Source organism: Anas platyrhynchos, chromosome 2 (assembly GCF_047663525.1).
Source record: "Anas platyrhynchos isolate ZD024472 breed Pekin duck chromosome 2, IASCAAS_PekinDuck_T2T, whole genome shotgun sequence".
NCBI classification, from domain to species: domain Eukaryota; kingdom Metazoa; phylum Chordata; class Aves; order Anseriformes; family Anatidae; genus Anas; species Anas platyrhynchos.
Genome location: NC_092588.1, coordinates 89904218 through 89925728, shown reverse-complemented (window position 1 = coordinate 89925728; position 21511 = coordinate 89904218). Strand labels below are relative to the sequence as shown.

Below are 21511 nucleotides of genomic sequence, written 5' to 3'. Positions count from 1 at the left end.
TCGCAGCTCCTTCGTGCTCCTGGCTGGAAGTGAAGGTGGTGAAGGCTTCTGCAGCCTTCCTCTGTTTCCCTCTCACACCCCCAGCAGCTCGGGAAGATGCAGGCAGGCCACTGCAAACTACACTGCAGGGCTCACCACAAATCAAGGCCTCGGCCTTGCAAACGAATTCATTCCAACAGGCTCCTTCTACGGGAGAGACCCATTAACGTTAACAGAAGCTTCTAACCGGCATGGCTGAGAGGTCCCTGGGCAAGCTGTGGTCTGCAAGGGAGGGCTACAGGGCCCATGCATCATCAGGCTTATTTATGTCACGTGCCCAGGTATTTATGAACTCCTGGGCCTCTGTTTTAATTTAAGAGACCAGCTGTGTTTGGCAAGGTGTGCAAAGCTCGCCAGACAACTTTCAAGCTACCCTTACTCCATATGGCACAGAAGTGCCTATAAAGCTCAACACATCCACGAGAAGCACATTTTCATCTTACACCAGCAAACCCCTCTAACAGAAGGTCTCTACCCCTATGTCACAGTGCAAGAGAAATATTTGGGCATTCACCACACTTTTCGCTAGTGAAAGAGCACACAGGTACACAAGGCTGCTAACTTGATAAGGGGCTAAGTTGCCAACGTGAGCATTCACAGAGCTGAACCAACTTAATCTGGTCCGGGGTCAGAGGGACTAGAGGATGCTTGGCTTTCATCAGCCCTTTTTCCCCACACGTATTACGACAGATGTGTTAGGCACAGAACACACCAGACTAAGCGTCACTGCTGACACCTCTGCTAGCTTATTCAACCATTAGCTGTAACTGCAACCTCCCACCCCCTTCCCAAATCGCAGTGCTCCCGCAGTAGTGCTTTAAGGACTAGAAAAAAGGTCAGGCTTTCTCCCCCTTTTTAGCTATTCTTGGTTTGTTTTGTCTTCTTTCTAATAAGAAAAGAGAGGTCACAAAAGAGAATTCAAAAGCTGAAGTTATTTTTCCCTTAGTTACATTCTTAGAAATGACTGAAGGATTTTTTTTTATTATTATTACTTGTTTTTCTTTCAAACAAAACAAATGTGGCCTGAAGCTAAACACCTGAAATGTGGTGTTTCAGTGCAAATGGTTAAAGCTTGGTAGAACTGTATGCAAGTGAAAACAGGGCTCATAATAAAGCTGCCTGGTGATCTCCAATTGAAAATACTCCCGGCAGCCCAGCTTCTTTCATGCAGAGGAATTTACCACCATTCTCCACTCCTGTTCCTCATGGCTCTCCCAGTATACCTGGAAATTAGGAAGCTAACTAAGCTTCCTAAAAACTGGTTAGGTCAGTCCTAGTCAACCCCATTCCTAACCAGCACAAGCGGACAAGTTCAACATCTTCTCAAAAGATGAAGTCTTGGACTCCACTGGTGGAATTGCCATCAAACATCAAAAATACCTTTTTTTCCCCAAGTCCAGTCGCTGTCATAGTCCCTCAGCCCAACAGGGATTTTCAATGCATTTTTGGTGCTTGCTGACTTTAAGCGCATTGGGTAAACTCCACTCATGGTCGTTCACGAGTCAGAAAATGTTTGCTTGGAAAAACAAAGCAGAGCAAAGCTGCACTTCTCCCACAATCACTCGATTCCAAGAGCCATAGGCTTTAGCACTGCCAGTTTGCCATCTCACTAAGTGTCTTGCAATACTTGTTTTTGTAATCGTTTTCCATGCTGTCTACACAAAAAGCTATCTTGGAAGCCAGAAGAACTACATTCCTTACACGTGGACCCTTTCCAGATTCACCCCAATACTTTCTGTGCTTAACATCCTATATATTCATAGATCACTCCAGGCCCAGCAGTTAATTTGTTTTCAAGTTGCCTTAATTTTGAGGTTAAACACTTTTTAAACTTCTCCATCCCTGATGTTCCCTTAACTCTTTCAGGGAAGTCAGACTGCCTCCCAAATTCTCTCAGTTCACTGTTGCAATGATGCCACTACAGCATCCCGCCTTGCCCTCTGAAAAACCAGAGCCAGCCTGCATTTCCATGCACGCGGAGTGCCATCTGCATTAAGTACTACATATGCAGCACCTTTCTTTCCAAGAACTTTTGAATGAGAAGTCGCTCATTTTCCAGTTTTCCCTTTTCATCTCCTGCAGGACATGGACACTTCTTCCCCTTCTCTCCTCAGCACCTCCATTCAGCACGACCACAGCTCGCAGCCCCCTTAGGAGAAGGCAAGGCCTTCAGAGTGCCACTCAGTGGCTGTTAGCTACCAGCCTCACTGAGGTCTGGACAACACACAAAGCACACACACTCCTCCAAAAACTTTGAAACCCAAAGGCAAATTCTCTGCCCATCCTCCTGAAGGCCAGGCAACATTAATGCTAGTAAAGGATGTCCCAGTAAGAGAAGTCCTCAGCTAGCTGTCTGGGGGCTCAAGACCTTGTCCTGCTGGCTGGGCCCCACGTCCAGCTCACCACAGCCCTTACCTCTCTTTGACCTAATGCATGAATTACCACTGAGCACCACTAACGGTGGCTTGAATTCGCATGGACAGTGTGTGCGGCCTCTCCTCTTCCTCCGGCTATGCCACAGACATTCTGGGGCTCAACAGTACAAACTCAGAGTTACAGCAAGAAATAAACCGGTGGTCACTTCCCGAGGTCAGAGTGTACCTACAGATGCAGGCACACAGTGCAATGCGCAAACATTTATTTTCTCTGCATACTTAAACATCCTTGGAAAGCTTTTTTTAAGAAAAAGAAGAAAAGGAAGAACAAAAAAAGCCCAGTCCTTCCAATTTCTGTGCAAGGAGCAAGTCCTCCAATACTCCCTTTGTGTGCTTATGGCCCTGTAAGCCGCCAGAAATAGTTGAAGGATGGGGGGAGAAGAAAGATTTCTGTGATGAATCCTCCTTTTCAAAAGGTTTTAGAATTAATTGTATAATCAAATAGATGTAATGCATTGCTCAAATCAAGATGAAAACTCAAAATGTAAACTCTTTCAAAACTTGGTACGGCTTTAGGTTTTCTCCTTCTACATATTTACAGTTTTGACAGGAAAAGATGAATCATTTCCCATGGAATAAAATGAGTTTTCAACTTCAAGACACAATATCATACAGGATCTTTGCATTCATAGCACAGACTCAATGGTACAAACACGAGGATGAATATCTGCAAGGTTCATAACCATACCTCTGCATCAAAAAGGTTACTGACCAATCTAACTGAAGGTTGTTTTCTTTTAATACATACAATTCAGTATCACTCAACCTGTAGTACTGATACCATTTTACATAGGAGACGAGAGGAGCCACATTTCTCCCTCAACCAGAAGCAGCAAGTGCACGGAAGTCAACACAAAACCAGTCAGAGATGCAAGAATCAGGCCTTCAGGATGGTGCGCTACTGTCTCCTGCATGGCTAATTTTGATGAGCTTGTTGAAGCCTTTAGCCAAGTGCTTTTTCATACCAACTCATCCATAGAGCAGAGACGATTAATCATCATTTATTACTCACCTTCTGGCAACACCCACTTTAAGCTAGGCACCATCCAGACTCATCAGGAAGACGGCCCCAGTCTGACGGCTCTGCGCTAAAAGGGAGCCATAAAAACGAGACCCGATCCCGATGGGCAGAGCACTACAGACACCAGCAGTACACCGCACGGCTACCAGGATCTGCCAGAATAAAGCTGCTCACAGGATACCTTAAGCACACATGCAATTCTTTCAAAAAGTGACAAGGTATGTAGTAAATACACCAGCTGTACCTACTTTCACTGCCTGCCAGCTCCTACCGGTGTTACGGTACAAATAATTCTCATGAAAGGATTTTGCTGAAGAGAGATGGTGAATCTTCACAGACTTATCACAGCAGTTAAATGATCAGAGCACCTCACTTGGTTACAGTACACAGGAAAGTAGTTATTCTCTTCTTCTGGAGCATTAGTAACTTCTCAAACAAAGAAGCCTGATTGAGGCAGACAGTGAGGGGCTTATCAGCTTAGGAAATGGGAAGGATGGTCCAATTAACTGCCAAGCAGTCAGACATAATTCACTCTGACGAGGCCAATGAAAGACAAGTCAGAGAAATGCATGTCCTGTCCATTTATGTAACACCTAAACATTCCCCTGCTGCAAGCTCTCTCCTTCTGGGAGCTCTGCCTAAATGAGGAGCAGGCCACGGGAGGAAAATCCACCTGTATCCATCTGCACCTAATGGGCACCCTCTCTGATTTAGAAATCATCTCAGTGCTGTAGGAGGCACCGCCACTCACTAAACTGCTGTAACCAGGTGCTAGCAGCCATTACCAAGCAGACAGACGAAAAGCTTTGTGCAAGGCTATCTTGGGTCCGCACCACTGTGCTATCTTCGCATAGACCAGGGAAGGGAGCAAAAGGCAAACAAAACCTACCCCAGTCTAGGTAGACAGGCTTCATCTCCTTTTCCCAAACCACTTCTGCTAGCACAAAGAGTCAGAACGTTACTGAAAGTCATTTCACAACATTAAAAAAAAATAAAAAGAAAAAAGCTGTAGGCTATTCATACATAACAGCTGATTAAGAAAGCTGTGAATCCACCTCAGTGCTGATTTTCATGTCCTCTGCTGCGCTGAGTACACTGCTAGTGCTGGGTAAACAAAAGGAGGGCACAGAGAAAGAGGAAGGGCAGAAATTCTACGAAAGATGCTAGAATGAAAAGAGAAAGTTCTCAATGAATCATAGCTCGAGCTTGGGACCCAACCCATAGGAGGCAACAGATATTTGAAGTGGAGAGAGGAGAAAAAAGAAAAAAAAAAAAAAAAAGAAAAAAAAAGGAGTCGATGAACCACTGATTCATAAATATGAGCTTTGTCGGACATGTATGGCAAGAGCAGCATCTTTGCTCTGCAACAACCATGCATACATGGGACCCAGCCCATCCTTCTACAGGCAACTTGTTCTGTGCAATCTTCTTCGTTGTTCAAAGCGCCAGACTTAAGACTGTCATGGTCAGCACCACAGGCTTTATGCTCTATGGGCAGGACTATAAAAAAAAACAGTTGTGGGGAATATTTATGTTACATATGGCACCATCCTATTTGTCAGCCGGTTACCAGGAGCTGAGGAATCTGCGCGGTACTGGTGAAGTCGCCTTGCGGCAGGGTGTTATAGCGAGCACGAACCAGACTATATATGGTATGTTTACTGAACGATTAGGCATAAACATGTTACAGGAGAAAGGATGTCTCGTATGAGACGCCGGGCTTGCTGCTGCAAGGAGAGCTGTCTCGCTTGGAGAGCAGTTTGTCACATATTCCTCATACGCTCCTGGCTGTGGGTGCCAGTGAAACCTCTAGAAAACAGGAACAGGTTATGCTGCAAGTAATGATTAACTACGGGGAGTATCAGCCCGGCAAGCTCCACCCGCCAGCATTCCCCATCGCCTTGCTTCTCTTCCTCCCCCGCTACTTTTCGGCTCGGGCCGTCCACAAGGCAGCCAGGCGGCGGGCACGAAGGCACACAGGGGCGCATGCCGCGCGGAGCGCTGCCTCTGCCGCGGGATGACGGGCACAGACAAGTGCACCCTCTCTTTCTTAAGAAACAGCTGGCAGCAGGCGAGCAAGCACTGCAACTCCCCGCCTGCCCCGCATGAGAGCCGCGAGTCCGCGCAGGACTATTTCATAACAGGGGGGGGGAAATCCTGAAAGGGTAGAGGGAGGAGGGTGTACGGAAGATGCCTTAAAGTGCAGGAGAAGGTTCGTATCTGGCTTCAGAGTCCTGCCTAACCTGTTCTGTGGTATGTTTCGTTTAACTCTCGTTTTGTTGGTCTGGGTTGTGTTTTTTCTTTTTGGCAGCCAGAGCTGGGTTGCAGCCCCTTCTCTCCTCTGACACCTTTCACACTCCATCGCACTCCAGCACAAACATCGGCCCACGGAAAGGAGACGCCAGAAAGCAAAATGCCCAGTCCGTCGCAGGCTGAAACTGGACACACAGCCTCTTTATGATAGGGAACTGGATCTTCCTTATCAACTCGTCAGGACCGCCAGCCCTCCAGCGCCAGACTTCCCGCCTTCGTCGCTGCTTTTCTACGTTAGCAACTTCTGCAGCACCTCAAAAATAAAAACTATGCAAAGCAGTAAGGGGTGGGGAAACAAACAAAAAAAAACAACCCCAAACCACACACCCAAAGGACTGCATGCCACAAAAATCTAACCAGAGTGCGGTGAGGGGCAGCAGCAGTGATCGCAGCATCAGTACCCACTTCCATCACTGCAGCAGATTTATTTCTTCCTTGTGAACAGTACACACAGGGTTAATGGATAGCCTGAAGACCAGAAATATACCAGCTAAGCAATGCAGGCATCAACTCAAAGCTGTGTGGGGTGGTTTTGACACGGGCTAAGCAGTTTCTTACTGATGGCAAGAACGTGTTTTTGCTCGGTAGCCATTTTAAGCAACAGTTGTAGTAATCATGGGAGCACCGTAACAAAAGAACCAGGGGCAAAAACATGTTAGAGAAACAAGGGCCCCTAAAAGCTCCGCAACACATGAACAACTCGATCGCAGCAGCACCATGCGTGAACTACGCTGAAAGAAACCAACAAAGAAGAAAGATTATTAAATGACCTTCAGAGCACAGCAAATCCCTCAGAGCAATGAGTGCTGGGCATAAGAAATGTCCTGGTTTCCAGTCAGTTGTTTCACATGTTTTCCGGGGAGTTTTCTTGCTGTGGGAAAGGTTTCTAAGTACACTGAAAGTAAAGCCTGCAACATCCCCTTCCACTCCCACAGCAAGTATGCAACCCATAAAAGATTAAAGTGCTGGAGACATATGCTTGAGCTGAGACTCTCTCTTTTTTTTTTTTTTAAATTGTATCAACAGTTTAGTACTTGATGCGTTTTATCAAACTATTTTACCATCCCTTTTTTAAGACAGTGGGGGGAGAAATGGAGCACGAGTGCAAGACGCATGCAGCCTGTAAGTTGAAGAGTTTTACAGATGTATTTACGATACTACTTGTCTGTGGGGGCTTTTCAGGCCAGGGCTGCCTTTGTCTCTGCGCACTACACGCTAGCCAGCTCCTAACAAATGAGCAATCACAGAGAAGGCAGATCTGGCTCCTTCCCTGGACCTGCTAGGAAGCCGAGACACGAAGATGTGCCTGAAAATTTTCCCTCCGGTTACTAGAAACGAATCTGATCGATCCCCTTGGTCACACGAGCGCTTGAAGTCTGCTACAACTATTAACTGTGCTGCAGTCACATGAAAGAGAACAAGCTTCCCCCTCCCGCCCTCATCCCGTGGGCAACATTATGTGGGCAGTGAATATACAGAGGAACGTGGTGAGAGGGGGGCAATGGAAACCTCCACAGAAAGGCTGCAAAGCTGTACTTTTTATTATTTCTCTTTAGCTGAGGGATTATTACGTTTCAGACGAGCCTGCCCAATGCTCAGTCGTTTGGGTACCCAAAGGAGGGTGAGGTGGGGAATCCCCATCTTCTGTACCACTGCCTTCTTACAATCAGGAATATTAGGGGTGCTTCTAGCTTTCCCCATTTCTTAAACACCACGAAGGTGGCGCAGGGAAAGCATTTTTACCGATGTAAAAGTGGGCGATCTTTGAGGCAGCGGGGTTGCTTTGGAGGTGTTTTTATGTGCTGGGGACACTCAGCAGGTACGTAAGTGGAGAGATGGGGGAAGCAATGCCTTGCGCTTCCGAGGAGAAACTCCTGGCACTGAGACAAACGAGGCAGGCAGCGTGGACTAAGCCGTGACTTAGCCGCTGGGGCCAGAGCCCCACGCAGCCTCCCTGCTTTGCAGCCTGCACTCGCAGCACTGCACACGGGGGCTGCGCTTTCCAGAAACTGCGTTTAAGGGGAGAAGGGGAAGGGTGGTGAGAAGGCAAACAAACAGCACGGTACCCACTCATCCACGGCCAACTCTGCCCCCATCGTGGTACCTTCCCTTCTGCCAGGAGGCTGTGGATGCCACGTTATACACACGAAACGCTGGCTGCAGACATGCAGCCGGTGTGGAGTGGTGCCCATGCAGCTCCTCCAGCTGCCCCGCACATGTTGTTGTCCGAAACCGATGACTTGTGCTGACCTTGGAAAGGGGGTAACTGGTGGAGGCAGTGAGGAAAAGCACCGGGTTTCACATCACATGCCACTTCTTAGATACTGCTGGAACATGCGAAGCACAGAGCATCTTTAATTTGGTACATCTATACAGTCACCGACCCTACAGCACTCAACAAAATAAGAGGAGGGGGAATACTGCGGGTTGATGACAGAGAATAAAACATAAATGAGCACATACGCTTTCAACATGCTAAATGCATTTTCACTGAAGTTATAGTTGAGCGTGCCCCCAATAACACTACTACATTGGTAATGTTACACCCTGCATCCATTTTATAAAATATTTAAAAACTTGTTTTTGCCTCGGTCCGCCTACACAAAATAATGAAGAAATATCACTCATCAGGAACTCCCTAGGAAAATAAACCTTAAAATGGAAATGTATGCTCACTGAGAAACACATACTTCTGCAAAACTGCTGCTCTTTATATATTTTGCATCTGAAAGCTGCAAGTCTCACACGCGCACACACAAAAGACAGACAGACTGCTGCTGTGGACAAAATGGTGCCATTTAATACAAAAATCTGGTTTATGCACAGACTGGCTGTAGTGCATGCTGGTCCCAAGCAGAGTGGGATGCAGCCAGTTATATCGAACAGTTGTGCCCTCAGCAACAAATGGTGCATTCATAAAACTGGAAAAGCCTCTGTCTAGGGGCTCTACGCTCTGCAAAGGAAACAATCGGTTGCTGACATTTTCTGAGGGAGGGTATGGCGAAAAGAGGTTGAGGGGGAGAAGTATGATCTACAGTAAAGTTATGTACCGAAATATAAGGAAAAAAAAAACACAAGCTGCCACTGAGCTACCTTTGCACTCTTCCTGCATTAGCTAGACTCTAACAAAAGAGCAACGCCACCTGAAAAAGACAAGCACTTGGAAAACACTTGGCCAGTCAAGAGTATAGAAGAAAAGGAAGAAGAAAAAAAAATGGCTTTCTTCTAGAACACTGGCCCATGAAGACGCGACAGACATCACGCAGGCTGCAGTACACAAAGCCACATCTGACAGTCAGCTTCACACAAGTTTCTCACCCTTGCCTTTATTAGCTATGCCACCTCCACACTGGTAACTAAAAGCCAACATCTGGTAATAGCTAAATGTCAGCACAGACAATCCCTTTAATAAAAATTTAAAGAGTCTGGGTCCTAACGAGGAAGTCATTAGTGCTTTGAATGTAGGACCCTGCACCAGAGCTGCAGGACTGGAACAATCCAGGCTTTTCAGCTGGGCAGACCGGGGGCTTTGGCGTGCACAGGGAACCTCCCGGGCTGCCCACCACCTCGCAATGGGGATGCTCAGTGCCCTGTGTACCCGTATGTGGGATTCACCAGGCCAACACCCCACGCCTGGGTGTCCATTAACAAGCCACAGGATGCAGAAACGCTGTCGGGGTGGCAGCCTTCATCTTGGGCTCTACCACTTCCCGCTCCGAGGTGCTCCTGGACAGAAGGCTGCCAGACGCCAGCTGTGGGTGAAACCAGCAAGTGCCTGAAATCCCAGGACATCCCTGTGTGCAGACAGGGCCTGTGGATGGCCAGGTCCTGCTGCAGGATGGGGCCATGCCCTACAGTCAGCCCTCGGCCCAGGAGGCAGGCACCATCGCCTCCCTCTGCAGCGCTGAGGTGGAATCCTGCCCGAACCTCGGACACGTAAGGCACCCATGCAAGTCAACAGAGAAGGGTTCCTAAACGGCAGCGAAGAAGTACAACGTATTAATAAATACTTATGACCTCCTCTGTTCTTCTAAGGTTGGCCATTAAAAACCAGCCCAAAGTCACAGACTGTACCTAAAGTTCAACAGGAAAGCCAGCAAGAGTTTCTCTAAGAGGAGAAATGCACTGAGGCCTGCCTACACGTCGATAGGAAATGAAAAAAGTCACACCAACCCCTCTTGGCTGCCCCAAGGCTGTGGTGGGGCATCCACCGTGTCTTCTGTGAGTGCCTGCACAGCACGGAGGCCTCTCACATCTCACCACCAGACCAAAGATTTTGCAACAAGTCGAGCCTGAACACAGTAGTTATGTGGTAAAGAGATGTCTTCCCCAGCCAGGGGAGGCCCAGCTGAAGGAGAGAGGACACATTTTTGGTAATGGTTGACAGAGCGAGTCTCTACATGATATTATCAAAAGACTTGGTACATCAGAGATTTCAGAGAGTGCTTGCGCACTGAAGCCTCTGCAAGGGTATCTAAAAGGGGACACAGATGTAATTCTTCCTGCCCACAGCGTACCTAGCTCTTCTTTGAGAAACTCTCATGAAACAATTTCAGAGGGGAACAGGACTGTGGTCTCACAGACTGACAGCACACATATTTTTCCACAGCGCTTTTTTTCAAAAAAAAAAAAATAAGCAAAACAGGATGAGCGGTTCTTCAAGAGTGAGCCCTTCCTGCACCTCAGTGCTACGAGCTAACAAAACCTGTGGGTCTGCTGGAGACAAGGAATAAAAGCTGGGAGCACACACGGCCAGCTAAAGTGGAGAGAAGTGAGCCGGCTTTCTACAAGCTATCAAGGCCCTGGAGAATGAATGGCAATGCTTTTGTTTACCAACTGTGCATTGTAAATAACTGTGCTTGCAATAAAGTTTGCACTGTATTTGCATACATAATTTCAATAAAACTGCATGAAAAGCCACTTCATTAATGCTGCTTATCAGTGGAGGACCTACAGCAACCACATAACTGCAAATGCCTTTGCAGAGACATAAAAAAATCTAAAAATCTTTTTTTTACTTTATTCCTTGGTCAGTTTCCAGGCAAGACAGAAGTTAACACACATGTAATGTTTTGTCCACATTCCAGTTAAACTTGCCCTAGTACCAAATGAATATATTTTGGAGTTCAAGTTGCACACATGATTTTTTCCCTCTGCAGGCTTTATAAAGGCTGCTAATACCACACATGATCTACTTATTAGGAAAGGAAGGGAGTGTTTTTTTGTTTTTTTTTTTTCCTAAGCTTCAGAGGGAGGTGAAAACACCTGGGAAGCTGTGGAAGAACATCATCAGAGTTAAAAAGAAAACTACATCCTAGCCTCCTGAAAAAAAAAAAAAAAAAAAAAAAAGTAAAATAAAGCTCTTTAAGGGAAATTTGTAAATAAGAGATGAACAAAGAAGTTCTCAAATTGAGAAATGTCTTCCCTTTGAACACTGAGTCACAGAATACAAGCCTCCATATCACCTTGCAAAAGAAAAATAAAAAATAAATCCTGCCTCAAACGTGTCACTTTTTGCTGCTGTTTGTTTGTTTGTAGTGGTTTGCTAAAATCCCACAAATATTTAAGACCAAAACCACAGTCCGTATTTTATATTTAGACGAATGGTGGCATCTTCCAAGAGGCTGCAACAACTGCTAGCCTGCACCTCAAGCTCCTCTCCCGCTGCCACCCCCAGCAGGATGTGCAGCCACCGCAGGAGGAAGGGCTCAGGCCACCAGCAGGGCTGCAGCGCTGGCCTCCCCCATTTGCCGGGCTGGCCACCCCGCAGCTCGGCTGTGGCAAGGGTGCAGGCACTTGTGCCCCTGCACCTCCTGTTGCAGGGCACAGCTTCGAGCAGGATGGCTAATATCGGTAGTTAAAGTTAAAAAAAGCACCAGCAGGAGATTCCCGTCTTGTCTTTCTTTGATCTCTCAGCTGCTCCAGGTAGAACGAACAGGAAGGGATTTGCATCTCGCGCCGATGCTGATTCAAATCAGCAGAAAATTCAAGAGAGAAAGGAGCCCAAAGCTTTCTAGCCGGGTGCTGAACACCATGACCTCCTCACACCCCCGCCCCACAAATGCTTAGCTGCTGAATGAGATTCCTCTCGTTTCCTGCACTGAATCATCTGTGTCACCACAAAGATGAGATTTTTAACTGTGCGCACACGTTTCTTATTTGAGGGGCATGCAGCAGAGGGTGTTTCTCAAACTACTGTCAGATCATCCACAGACTGTTTGGATTTCTTGTGTGTTTGATGTGTCATTTAAGTAAATCTGTGTTTTTCCAGTGAGGTACAACCTTTCAATAATTCTAGCTTCTAGGAAACACACAGGTGAACACTGCTGCTTCCTTCTTTTGCAAAACGTTATTTGACTGGAATTAGGAGGGACAGGATATGTTGATTTGCACAATTAAAAATAACTTAGAATTTGAACCGTAGCATCGGATGTTTCAACAGAGTTCATTAAGGCAGGTCGCACACTCTTTTCAAAATGCTCCTTTTCACACCTCAACTTAAAATTGATTAACTGCATTTTTCCCCCTTTTCATTCACAAGCTGATCAACTCTTTTTTAATCGCTACAGCATATCACTTTGCATCAAAATTAGTAGCACTGCACCCCTCAAAAGTAATACAGAAACATCCATGCCACCCAGAAGAAAGAAAGGTGAGGCAAGTTGCTAAACCATACAGTTTCTTAACCAACTCTTCTTAATCAGGATGGCTTTGTATCATCACTTCATGCAGGCACGGCAGGGAGGAAATTACAATCTCTTGCTGCCCGTGCTTGGCTGTGCACTGCTGAAGTCAACGGGAGTTCTGGTGATGCTGGGCAGGAGCAGGCCACATAAAGATGTGACAGTGATAACAAAGATCATACCCTGCTCTGACTTGATCCAAGTCAGGAGGAGTTCACATTGCCAGCTGGTGCGAGTGTGAAAGAGCTGATGTCTTCTGATCATCTTGCTACAGCAGAAAAACACTAAAATGCACATCCTCCTGGCAGTGGCCCCAAGTGCTTTCACCCTGATGAAAGCTGAAGGACAAGAACTGGATTTTTCACAGACCTTTTTCCACAAAGTGGTGTCAACCTTCTTCACCCTGTATTTTAGTAAAGGAAAACCTACCATCCTTTTGACCTTGGACTTGTTCATTTTCTCTGTCTCTCTCAGTACATGCTCTTTGCTAACCATTCAACATGCTGCGAGCCCTGATAAAAGTAGTTAATGTTTACTGAAACCTGCGTATGAACTGTACTAAACCTGATGGGGAGGAAGGCAAAGTTCTGCTAGCAGCATCCATGACCAGTTCAAAAAAGTTTTGTCTTGTTTTTCTCCAACTCATTCTCCCCATAGTAAGCAGACATCAGTAGATAGGCAAGCAACACAGGGGAAGCACTTCAAAATGCTTCCAATCCATCTACCTAAACACTTAAAAATAAAGCACTACGCTGAGTATCATATACATAGAACCATGGAATCCAAGAATACACAAAAGGAATGAGAGAACCGATTACTGGAGTTTTCTTCCTCAGGGATGCATATTTTATTGCCAAATAATAGTTTTCCAAAACAATCTGAAAACCTACAAGTTTAGCAGAACTACTGATTTTTCCCTTCCATCTTTCCTATTAGGAAGTTCATACATCCTTGTTTGACCAAAGTCTTCAAAATATCCTCTCATTTAAATAACTGAAAAAGTGTAGCTTTACTGCTGTAAACTGAACCTACAACTAGCATTTGACCAAGACGTTTGAGAGACCTTAAATTCATATTAACTTCTTCTCCTTGAAGACACACATAGAAATAGAAATTTTGTATGTCCTTAGAAATAATCAAGTGTCTCAACAGTGATACCTGTATACTATTTAGGAATAATGTTTCATAGCGTAAAGCAAACATATGTATCACCACTTCTTAGATTACTGTCATTTTCTTTGTCTTTGTTCTAATAAACAGCCCAGAGAGCTATACCAAAAAGATCTTTCCTCCCTCCCACCATCTCTGGTGACAGTGGGATGCTCTCAGGTGTTTAAAATCAATTTTTTAATTTTTTTTTTTCTTTTTTGTACTAGAGGGCAGCAACAGAGCCACAGTCACCTTGGAAACAAACATCACCCACTGTTTGCAGAACAAACAATGGTACCTTTTCAGCCAGTACGAGGCAGGCAGGGCAAGGGGCAGCCAAGCAATTCTGGGACTTACAGGAGTGTTAACATATTGCATTCATTCACTGCGTCAAAAAATAGTTCAGCACGAGAAGCAAGGCTCTCTCAAAGTGAGAGCCTTTGGCTGGAAACCACAGACAAGCGCATAAGGCTAAGAAGGTCAAACACGTCTCCCAAGTCAGCAGTGAGGTCTTTCCTCTGATTTTTTTACTTGCCCTTCTGTTCCCCTCTCTCCTACACACAGAAGGAAGAAAAATCCACCTATTTAAACTGATCTTAGCCACAAAAAGTCAAGTGCTCGGCTTCCAAGTAGCACTCACTGAAGTTTTCTCAGTGTGCCAAAATATTTTAGAGAACTATTTACCCGCACTTGTAGTGCTTTGTACCCAGTGCATCAAGAGCAGTTTCCAGAAGCGTTCCTTGAGAAGTTAGCTGTGATTGCAGTTATTCAGCATTTCAGAGCCTACATCTAAGTACTCAAGCAGTTATATACCCTTCTTGTTTCAAAATAATCCCATTTTCATACAGCCATAGACCATCTGACTGCTTTAAAACACAGATAATATACAGCTGCCTCAACAGTAACTTCTGAGTGGTTTCCTATCTCCAGGAGACTTTTCCCCCTGCTTAAAAACCAAACCAAACCAAAACCAAGCCTACCTACATCCAGCAGGAAAAAAAGAACTAGATGGATTTAGGGATGATTTAGGGATTCAAATTTTATCAGCTTTAACACCCTCTCACAAAGTGCTCGTTCTCCTGGATTGTCCTAAGTGGAACATTTAAAACAAAAGGGAGACTGAGGTGTCACGTAGCTATTTCAGTGCTTTTTAACCTTCCCACAGCAACTAAAAAACTCCTAGATGGTTTTGAACAAACTGCCAGAAGCCCGACTGCCCAGCTCATCTGTAAGGCCACTCAGCAAAGGATTGCAAGGCCCTATGAAATCATGCTACCATTTGACTCGTGCATAAAATAGCATTCAGGTGTGCTGTGAAGGAGTGCCAGGCACAACACACCCATTTGAGAACTGCACTGAGGTGATGAGAGCTGCACAAAGGTAAAACAAAGCAACTCCTGGTTGAGATCTGTAGATTTCCACATAGCAAATATAAACATTTTTCTACGGCCTTCGCTCACCTTGCTCCGTGTTTGTCAAAAAAAAAAAAGCAAATCATCTTAACTAGGCCATTAGAACCACTGGTGCTAATGTTAAGTTAAGTTAGCTGTATTGCTAACTTAAGCAAGCTTGTCCAAGTAGGATAGACCGGTTCACTCACGACTGCAGTCGTGTCAGCTCAGCTGAGTCAGACTAACATTACTAAAAATCCGTCTGAATGTTCATTAAGATGCAGGTTAACACATTAACTGGTCTCACGCAGCCACAAACATGGCTTCGGACATGGCAGGCTGTACCTTAAGGAGCATCAAGAGGGCTTTTTTTTTTTATTATTGTGTTCAGCTAACTCAGTTGACCTCAAACAATTGAGACACACACCCTTTTTGCCTGTCAGGACAGGGTCCTTCTCTGTCTTGCTGCTGGGACAGGAGAAGTTAGGTAGGTACGGAGGTGATTCACAAGCAACCCATCCTTCGCATACTCCTAATGGGGGGTGGAGGGGAGGGAAGCACATGGGCGAAAAGCCACAGCTGCTCCAAGGCTGTTCCAGCTTTACAGCACCCGATTTATGGAAAACAAAATGAGAAGCACAGAAAAAAATGGGATTTGAACACTTTCAACTTGCAGGAATCGTTACAAACTGCTCCTGCTCTGTCTAAAGGCTACCTCGGGCTCCATCTGCCTTCAAGGCCAAGGAGGAAACATTAAACTTGAACAGTAGCCAGGATTCGCCATCCACTTTCCTTTCAGGCTGTGCTTGCACGGGGAGGGCCCTCCCCGTGGCAGGCCAGCAGGTAGCAGTGACAAAGCCTCGCTAACAGGGCTTGGGGCTGCCGGGGGACCAAGGGGCAGCTCTGACCCCGAGCAGCTGGCAGCAGCACCCAGCGCTTGCTCCTCACACCCTGGCGTGTGGGCTCCAGCACTGCAGGAGAGGCTGAGAGGCCTTCCCCCATCGGACGGCTTTCCAGTGGGCTGCTGTGTGGCATCTTAGCCAGCAAGGATGGCTCGTCCCCTGAGCTGGGACATCGCCACGAAAGCTTCCCAGTGCCGGACAGGAGCGTGCAGCCGCGGGCCTGGCCTCTGCCCCCTGCGCCAGGGGAGGCCGGAGCAGCAGTTGGCGCTGTAGCATGGCCGGCCCTTCCCTTCCCCTCCCTTCCCCCCGCGCAGCCGCCCCCACCCTGCAGGAGCTATCGCAAATCCCCAGGCTGCGCCGGCTGCCAGCTGACATAACTGTTTAGTCAGCAAGCAGGCAGAGGAGCGGCCGCCCCCCCTCCATCCTTCCCCGGCTCCTTCCCGTGGTACCTTCCCCACCGCCCTCCCGCCCGGGGAAACAATCTCTGCCCCCAGGGATGAGGAGTTCTGGAAAAGTTGGCCTCGCTTCGCCCGTAGCCAAGTGGTTTGGGTTTTTCCTGCCTTTCCCCCCCCTCGGTGCTGTGTGCGGCCCGCATCCAGCCCACCAGCCCCATCCCCCTGGCGCGAGGAGGCCGCCGCCAGCGCCACTTCCTCCATTTGCTGCGAGAACATCACCGGGGCTGGCCCCGCGCGCCGCGCGAGGGAAGTGCAACGTAATAGCCAGGCCCCAGGTGCCAAGGTTAGCTCGTCCTTTTCCTCTCCCTGAGATGACTTCCAGTCCCCCGAATGCCAGCCTCTCGAAGAGGCTCAAAAACTGTGCGGAAGTTAGAAGCAAAGGGGGAAAAAAAAAGACTTCCAAAACACCACACAGCCTTTAACTTGTGTTTCAGGGAGAGAAAAGTCAGGCTTCATCCACACACACAGAGACTGAGCAATCATAACCGTACCTCTTCAAGGCAGCGTTGCACAACCCTGGCTAGCACGGGGACAGCATGACAGGCACACCAAGCAGCCCCCGACTGCCTTCTCAGCCCACCCGGTGCAGGCACAGTAACTGCACTACTGCAAGCCCATCAGCCGAAAGGGAAACTGTGTCCCAGGCGAGGCTGGAATAACAAAAAGCTTCTGCAAAAGGCAAGGTCCAATACTAAATGCTACCAGAGACTGGGGTCATCCCCCACACCCTGTGTGCAGGAGCGCCGGGCTCCGAGCCCCCGGAAACTGTGTCCATGCAACATTCCGAGAACACCCGCCTAACCGAACGCACGGCGTGCTTGCAAAAACAGCTTTCACCAGGAAACCTCACAGCCTATCATCCCACATCTCCTGTACATGCACAGTATGAAACTGTGCACCTACATACCCCGGAACACAAAGGCTCGCAATGTCACGTTGGCAAGCTGAGGGAATCTATGGTGGCTCATTTTGCAAAATCCCCTGCTTTGCCAGGTGTAACTAGGGGAGATTGAAAGGTGCTACAATGCCGCCCAGAGTTTATCCAGAAACAACGTGATCCAAACCAAAATGATATTACCAGTGCTGATGTTCCTAAATGAAAATGTCATTTGGCGTATACAAGAGTCTATTTAATGGAAAAAAAAGTTCAGTCTCCCCTTTCCTCCCCTCCTCCCTGTAAGAAATACACACGTGCTCCATTTCCTCCCAGCTTGGTATCAATGCAACTGACTACAATTCATCTGATTACTAAACTGCAGAATAACTGAGAAAATTAAAGAGCGACCTGTCTCAGTTTCTCATCTTGTGAATGCAAGGAGTTACCGTCAGAAAAAAAAAAAAAAAACCTCTACAAATAGTTCCCAAATAACTAAGCAACGGTGAAGACTGAAATTCCCTAGAAAAGAAAAGCATTTTAAGTCCTGCACTGCCTTATTTCACTCTTTCATGCTTCAGCACTGAAACCTCACATTCTACACCACGCTGCCTGCTGCCAAGAGATAGACAGCTGCAACACGTAGACACAAAAAGGAGGTGTCTTTTGGCTGGCGTTTTAGATTTCTACAGGCCGGCCTGTTTTACATGCTACTCCCCGAAACAGTAAGAAGTAACTTCAGAAACCTAAAAACAAATGGACTATTGTAAGTGATGATAGCTGCTGATAGAGCCTGCATCAAGCCTGCATATGCCACAAAGCCCCTTCACAATCCATGTTCATTTTTAACAGGACAGTTTTCGCAGAAATGTGCTGTTGCAGTTCTTACTTGGCCTTTACCATATATTTAATTATTTATCTTATAGCAGAAACCTTGCCATTCAAATAAAATCTCCATCAGTTCTCACTATTATTTCAGTTAACCTGGTATCTCCATGCAGTGATTGATACTCTGCTCCTGGCTACACAAACCAACTTCTCCCACAGGAGACACTGCACCAGCGTTGGCAAAGGTGCACCCGATTTGTACCAGTTCAGCCAGAACAAAACCTGGACCACAGTCTGACATGATGAAACATGACCTCCTTACACAATATCAAGCGTAATTAAGAAAGATACTCTCGTAAGATGGAAATTACTTTGGGAGCAGAAAGAACAGCTGAAGACAACACATTTTACAGAAGCAACAGATTTTTTGCACAGCTAATACAATGAAGTTATTTGCATCAAGAGAGCAGCCAGTAAATGTGTGGTAAGGTGGGAAGACGAGTCTATCTTCACAGATGAAACTCTAAAACCTATTTACACAAACAGCATGTAGTTTTGTGATGCCTGCACTTAGGGTCAACACCTCTCCAGAAGCTCTTCCCCTTCCTCCAGATGCTCATTCCCCTGTCAGGGAAAGCCTACAGTTTGCTTCCCTTTCAGTGAACAAAAGAGAACTTTGCAGGGTGTGACTGTTTAAAGAAAGAAAAAAAATGGAGGAGGACTGGCGACCTGGATCACTTTAGTGATTAGGCTTAGAGGGAAACCCCACAAACACTTGTATCAGCACCTCTGGAAAGGAGGCAGGAATGAATGGCTAGAGGAGAGGGGGTAAACAAATTATGGAAAACAATAACAAAAAACCCTCCAAAGCTGTTTTTGTTGTAGATTGTAAACTGCTTCTTCATGCTCTGATGCCAAACACACATTTAGGTTGCCAACAAAACCATTCCGAGGTCAGTAATCTGACATCACTACGAATTTTTTTAATTATCCAGGTAAAAACACACCAGAAGGGAAAGATGGAAGGAAATACCTAAATATCAAAAGACTCTTAAAAAGGCAGCTTCAAAGAGATAACAAACATCACGCACAGATCTCCATTGAGATTTTCCCTTTGCATTGTTTGTAGTCACATACCTGGAAGAATACTTGCCTTGAAGTGGTGGGAGGAAAAAGCATTAAACACAAGTGGTGTTAAACACAACCTTTGAAGGCAAATACCACAACTGTACCTGAAAGACAGGGACAAGTGGGAAAAGGAAAAGGGGGAAGAAGGAGGAAAGTGACTCTATTAACATAAGCATGCCACTCTTTCAGTACTTTGCTCTCATCATGGTACAAAGATGCCTCTGAACTAAAAGCAACCATGGACTGGATGCTCACACTTACCCTCAGTGACTCTGGAAGCCAGAATGCAGATAGGAAGATACTAAAATTAAAAATAAAGCACACAAAAAAAAAAAAAAGGCCATGCTGTTTTTTCAACATTGCAACTCCAAGCCAGCAAATATCCTAAGCCCAACAACAGGAACAGAGCAGATGCAGTTCCTATACACCAGGACAGATACAACAGACATTGCTAATGACCCCCCACCCATGGAGCAGAGCTTGGATTAGGCTCTGTGAGCAGGAATTAATCAACCCAGCAGCATAGCTGCATGGAGTCTAGGATCCATCCTAGCAAACAATGCCTTCTGGTTCATCTAAGGTTGATTTGAGGCCCCAGCAAAGATGAACTGTCAAAAAGGCATTCCATGCAGTTCCTCCACTTTTCCTCCTGGCCCTTGCTTTGCTACAAGGATGTGGTGGTTTTGATGGCTTGAGCACTGGTCTTTTTAATGCTGGTTGCACGGTCATTTTAAATCTCTCCTGTCTGTCGCAATCAGAAGTCCTGTCCTCTTCTGCTATGTCTTCTCCACGGCCTCCTTGTGCCAGCACAGCTACATCAGCTGCATAGCAAGTCAGATTAGAGAACTGATCCAGCCAAGTTTAAACTTCTTTTGGAAGGCAGAGGAACAAGTAAAAAACATCCTTATCAGCCTCTTGGTCTAGCACTGTAACATGTACCTTTAAGAAATTTAAGACCTTTAATATTTCAGATATGTACCCTAAGAAAAAAGGCAGTTATGAAAATACTTCTAATTAAAGCAACAAAGATGTGCCCTACTGTTTGGACATACACAGTGACTCCATGTTAGCTTTTAGTTTTTCCTGGTCTGACACCCAACAGCAGAGAGAGAGTTGCAAAGCGTATGCCATGCTAGAGCTACATTCCTTGGTCCTCGTGCGACCCTTAAGATACTAAATTTAAATGTAGGATACTAAATGCACAGGGCAGCAGCAGCGTGCTGCAAGACGAGCTCTGAATTCAACTATAAGAACTACAGACACAGCTTGATAGTTTCAAAGGACAGCCCCAGCCTCCCTTCTCCGAACAGATATGCTAGCTACTTCCAAACACTACATAAATCACAGGGCCCACAGAGTACAGGACTAAGTGCTCAACGGCTTATTAGAATGGTTTTATACACAGCTACATTGAAAGATTATCATTATAAACCAGTACTACACGACGAGCAGGGTTTGTTTCTCATAAGACCGCTATATTTCATAAATCTTCACATGCTTAATAAAGGAAATAAGTAACCTAGATAAATTTGAGTTCTGTTTGTGAAATGCTGTCTTTACCAAAAGGTTTGGAATCACTGTTGTCACCACACATATTACTTGGAACCAAGTTCTCTGTTCTGGCAAGTCAGAATAAAGTTTTACATCAACTAAAGGGGAATCAAGTAGCACACATCATTTGGTACACAGGTTAAGTAAGGTAGGGCTTTAAAAGCCACGGTTCCTTTTTAGGCCATGTCAGTACTGAAGAATGTGCAGCACTTTACACAGAGAAAGGGGTTAGCATGACCTGATCTACAGCTCCCTGTTCCCACTCTGCACTTCACAAGTATCTGCGTTTCAGTAAGTATTGTAGGCATTGATTTGTGAAGCGGCCTGGGAGTGATCTAACGTAATTAAATACCAGCAGTATGGTAGTGCTGAGGCAACATTCCTTTGGTTGCGAGAAGCTAAAATCACCAAGTTCAGCAACATGCAGCAGTCCTACAAGTGGACAAGCGGGTCGGCAGATTACTGTGAGAAGGGGATACAAACATAAGAGAGTTACATCAATAAGCATTTCACTTCAAGGAGCTCAAAACAATTCCTCTGACAGCTGCTGAGACCGTACAGATGGGCAAATCCCAGTTACCATCCCATGTGAGCAGTGCAGATGAAGAAAGGAGGCTAACTTTTTTGTGGGCAGTATCACTTGGCTCGGGCGGAGCTCAAAGAAATACCCCCACAGCTGGCAAGGACAGATGCCCATTGTCTCTGACTAAATTCCACTCACTAAGGTTTCAGATGTGCAGGG

At 46.1% G+C, this 21511-nt stretch overlaps 1 protein-coding gene and 1 long non-coding RNA gene across 3 annotated transcripts in view; one reads left to right on the top strand and one right to left on the bottom strand.

The window, feature by feature from the left end:
- Nucleotides 1–21511, bottom strand: part of RREB1 (ras responsive element binding protein 1) — a 131178-nt gene that overhangs the window by 93978 nt on the left and 15689 nt on the right. The window lies entirely within an intron of this gene.
- On the top strand, nucleotides 2673–6791 carry LOC140001959 (uncharacterized). The gene is made up of 2 exons (XR_011807799.1): nucleotides 2673–5707; nucleotides 5807–6791. It is a non-coding gene; the product is annotated as an uncharacterized lncRNA (long non-coding RNA).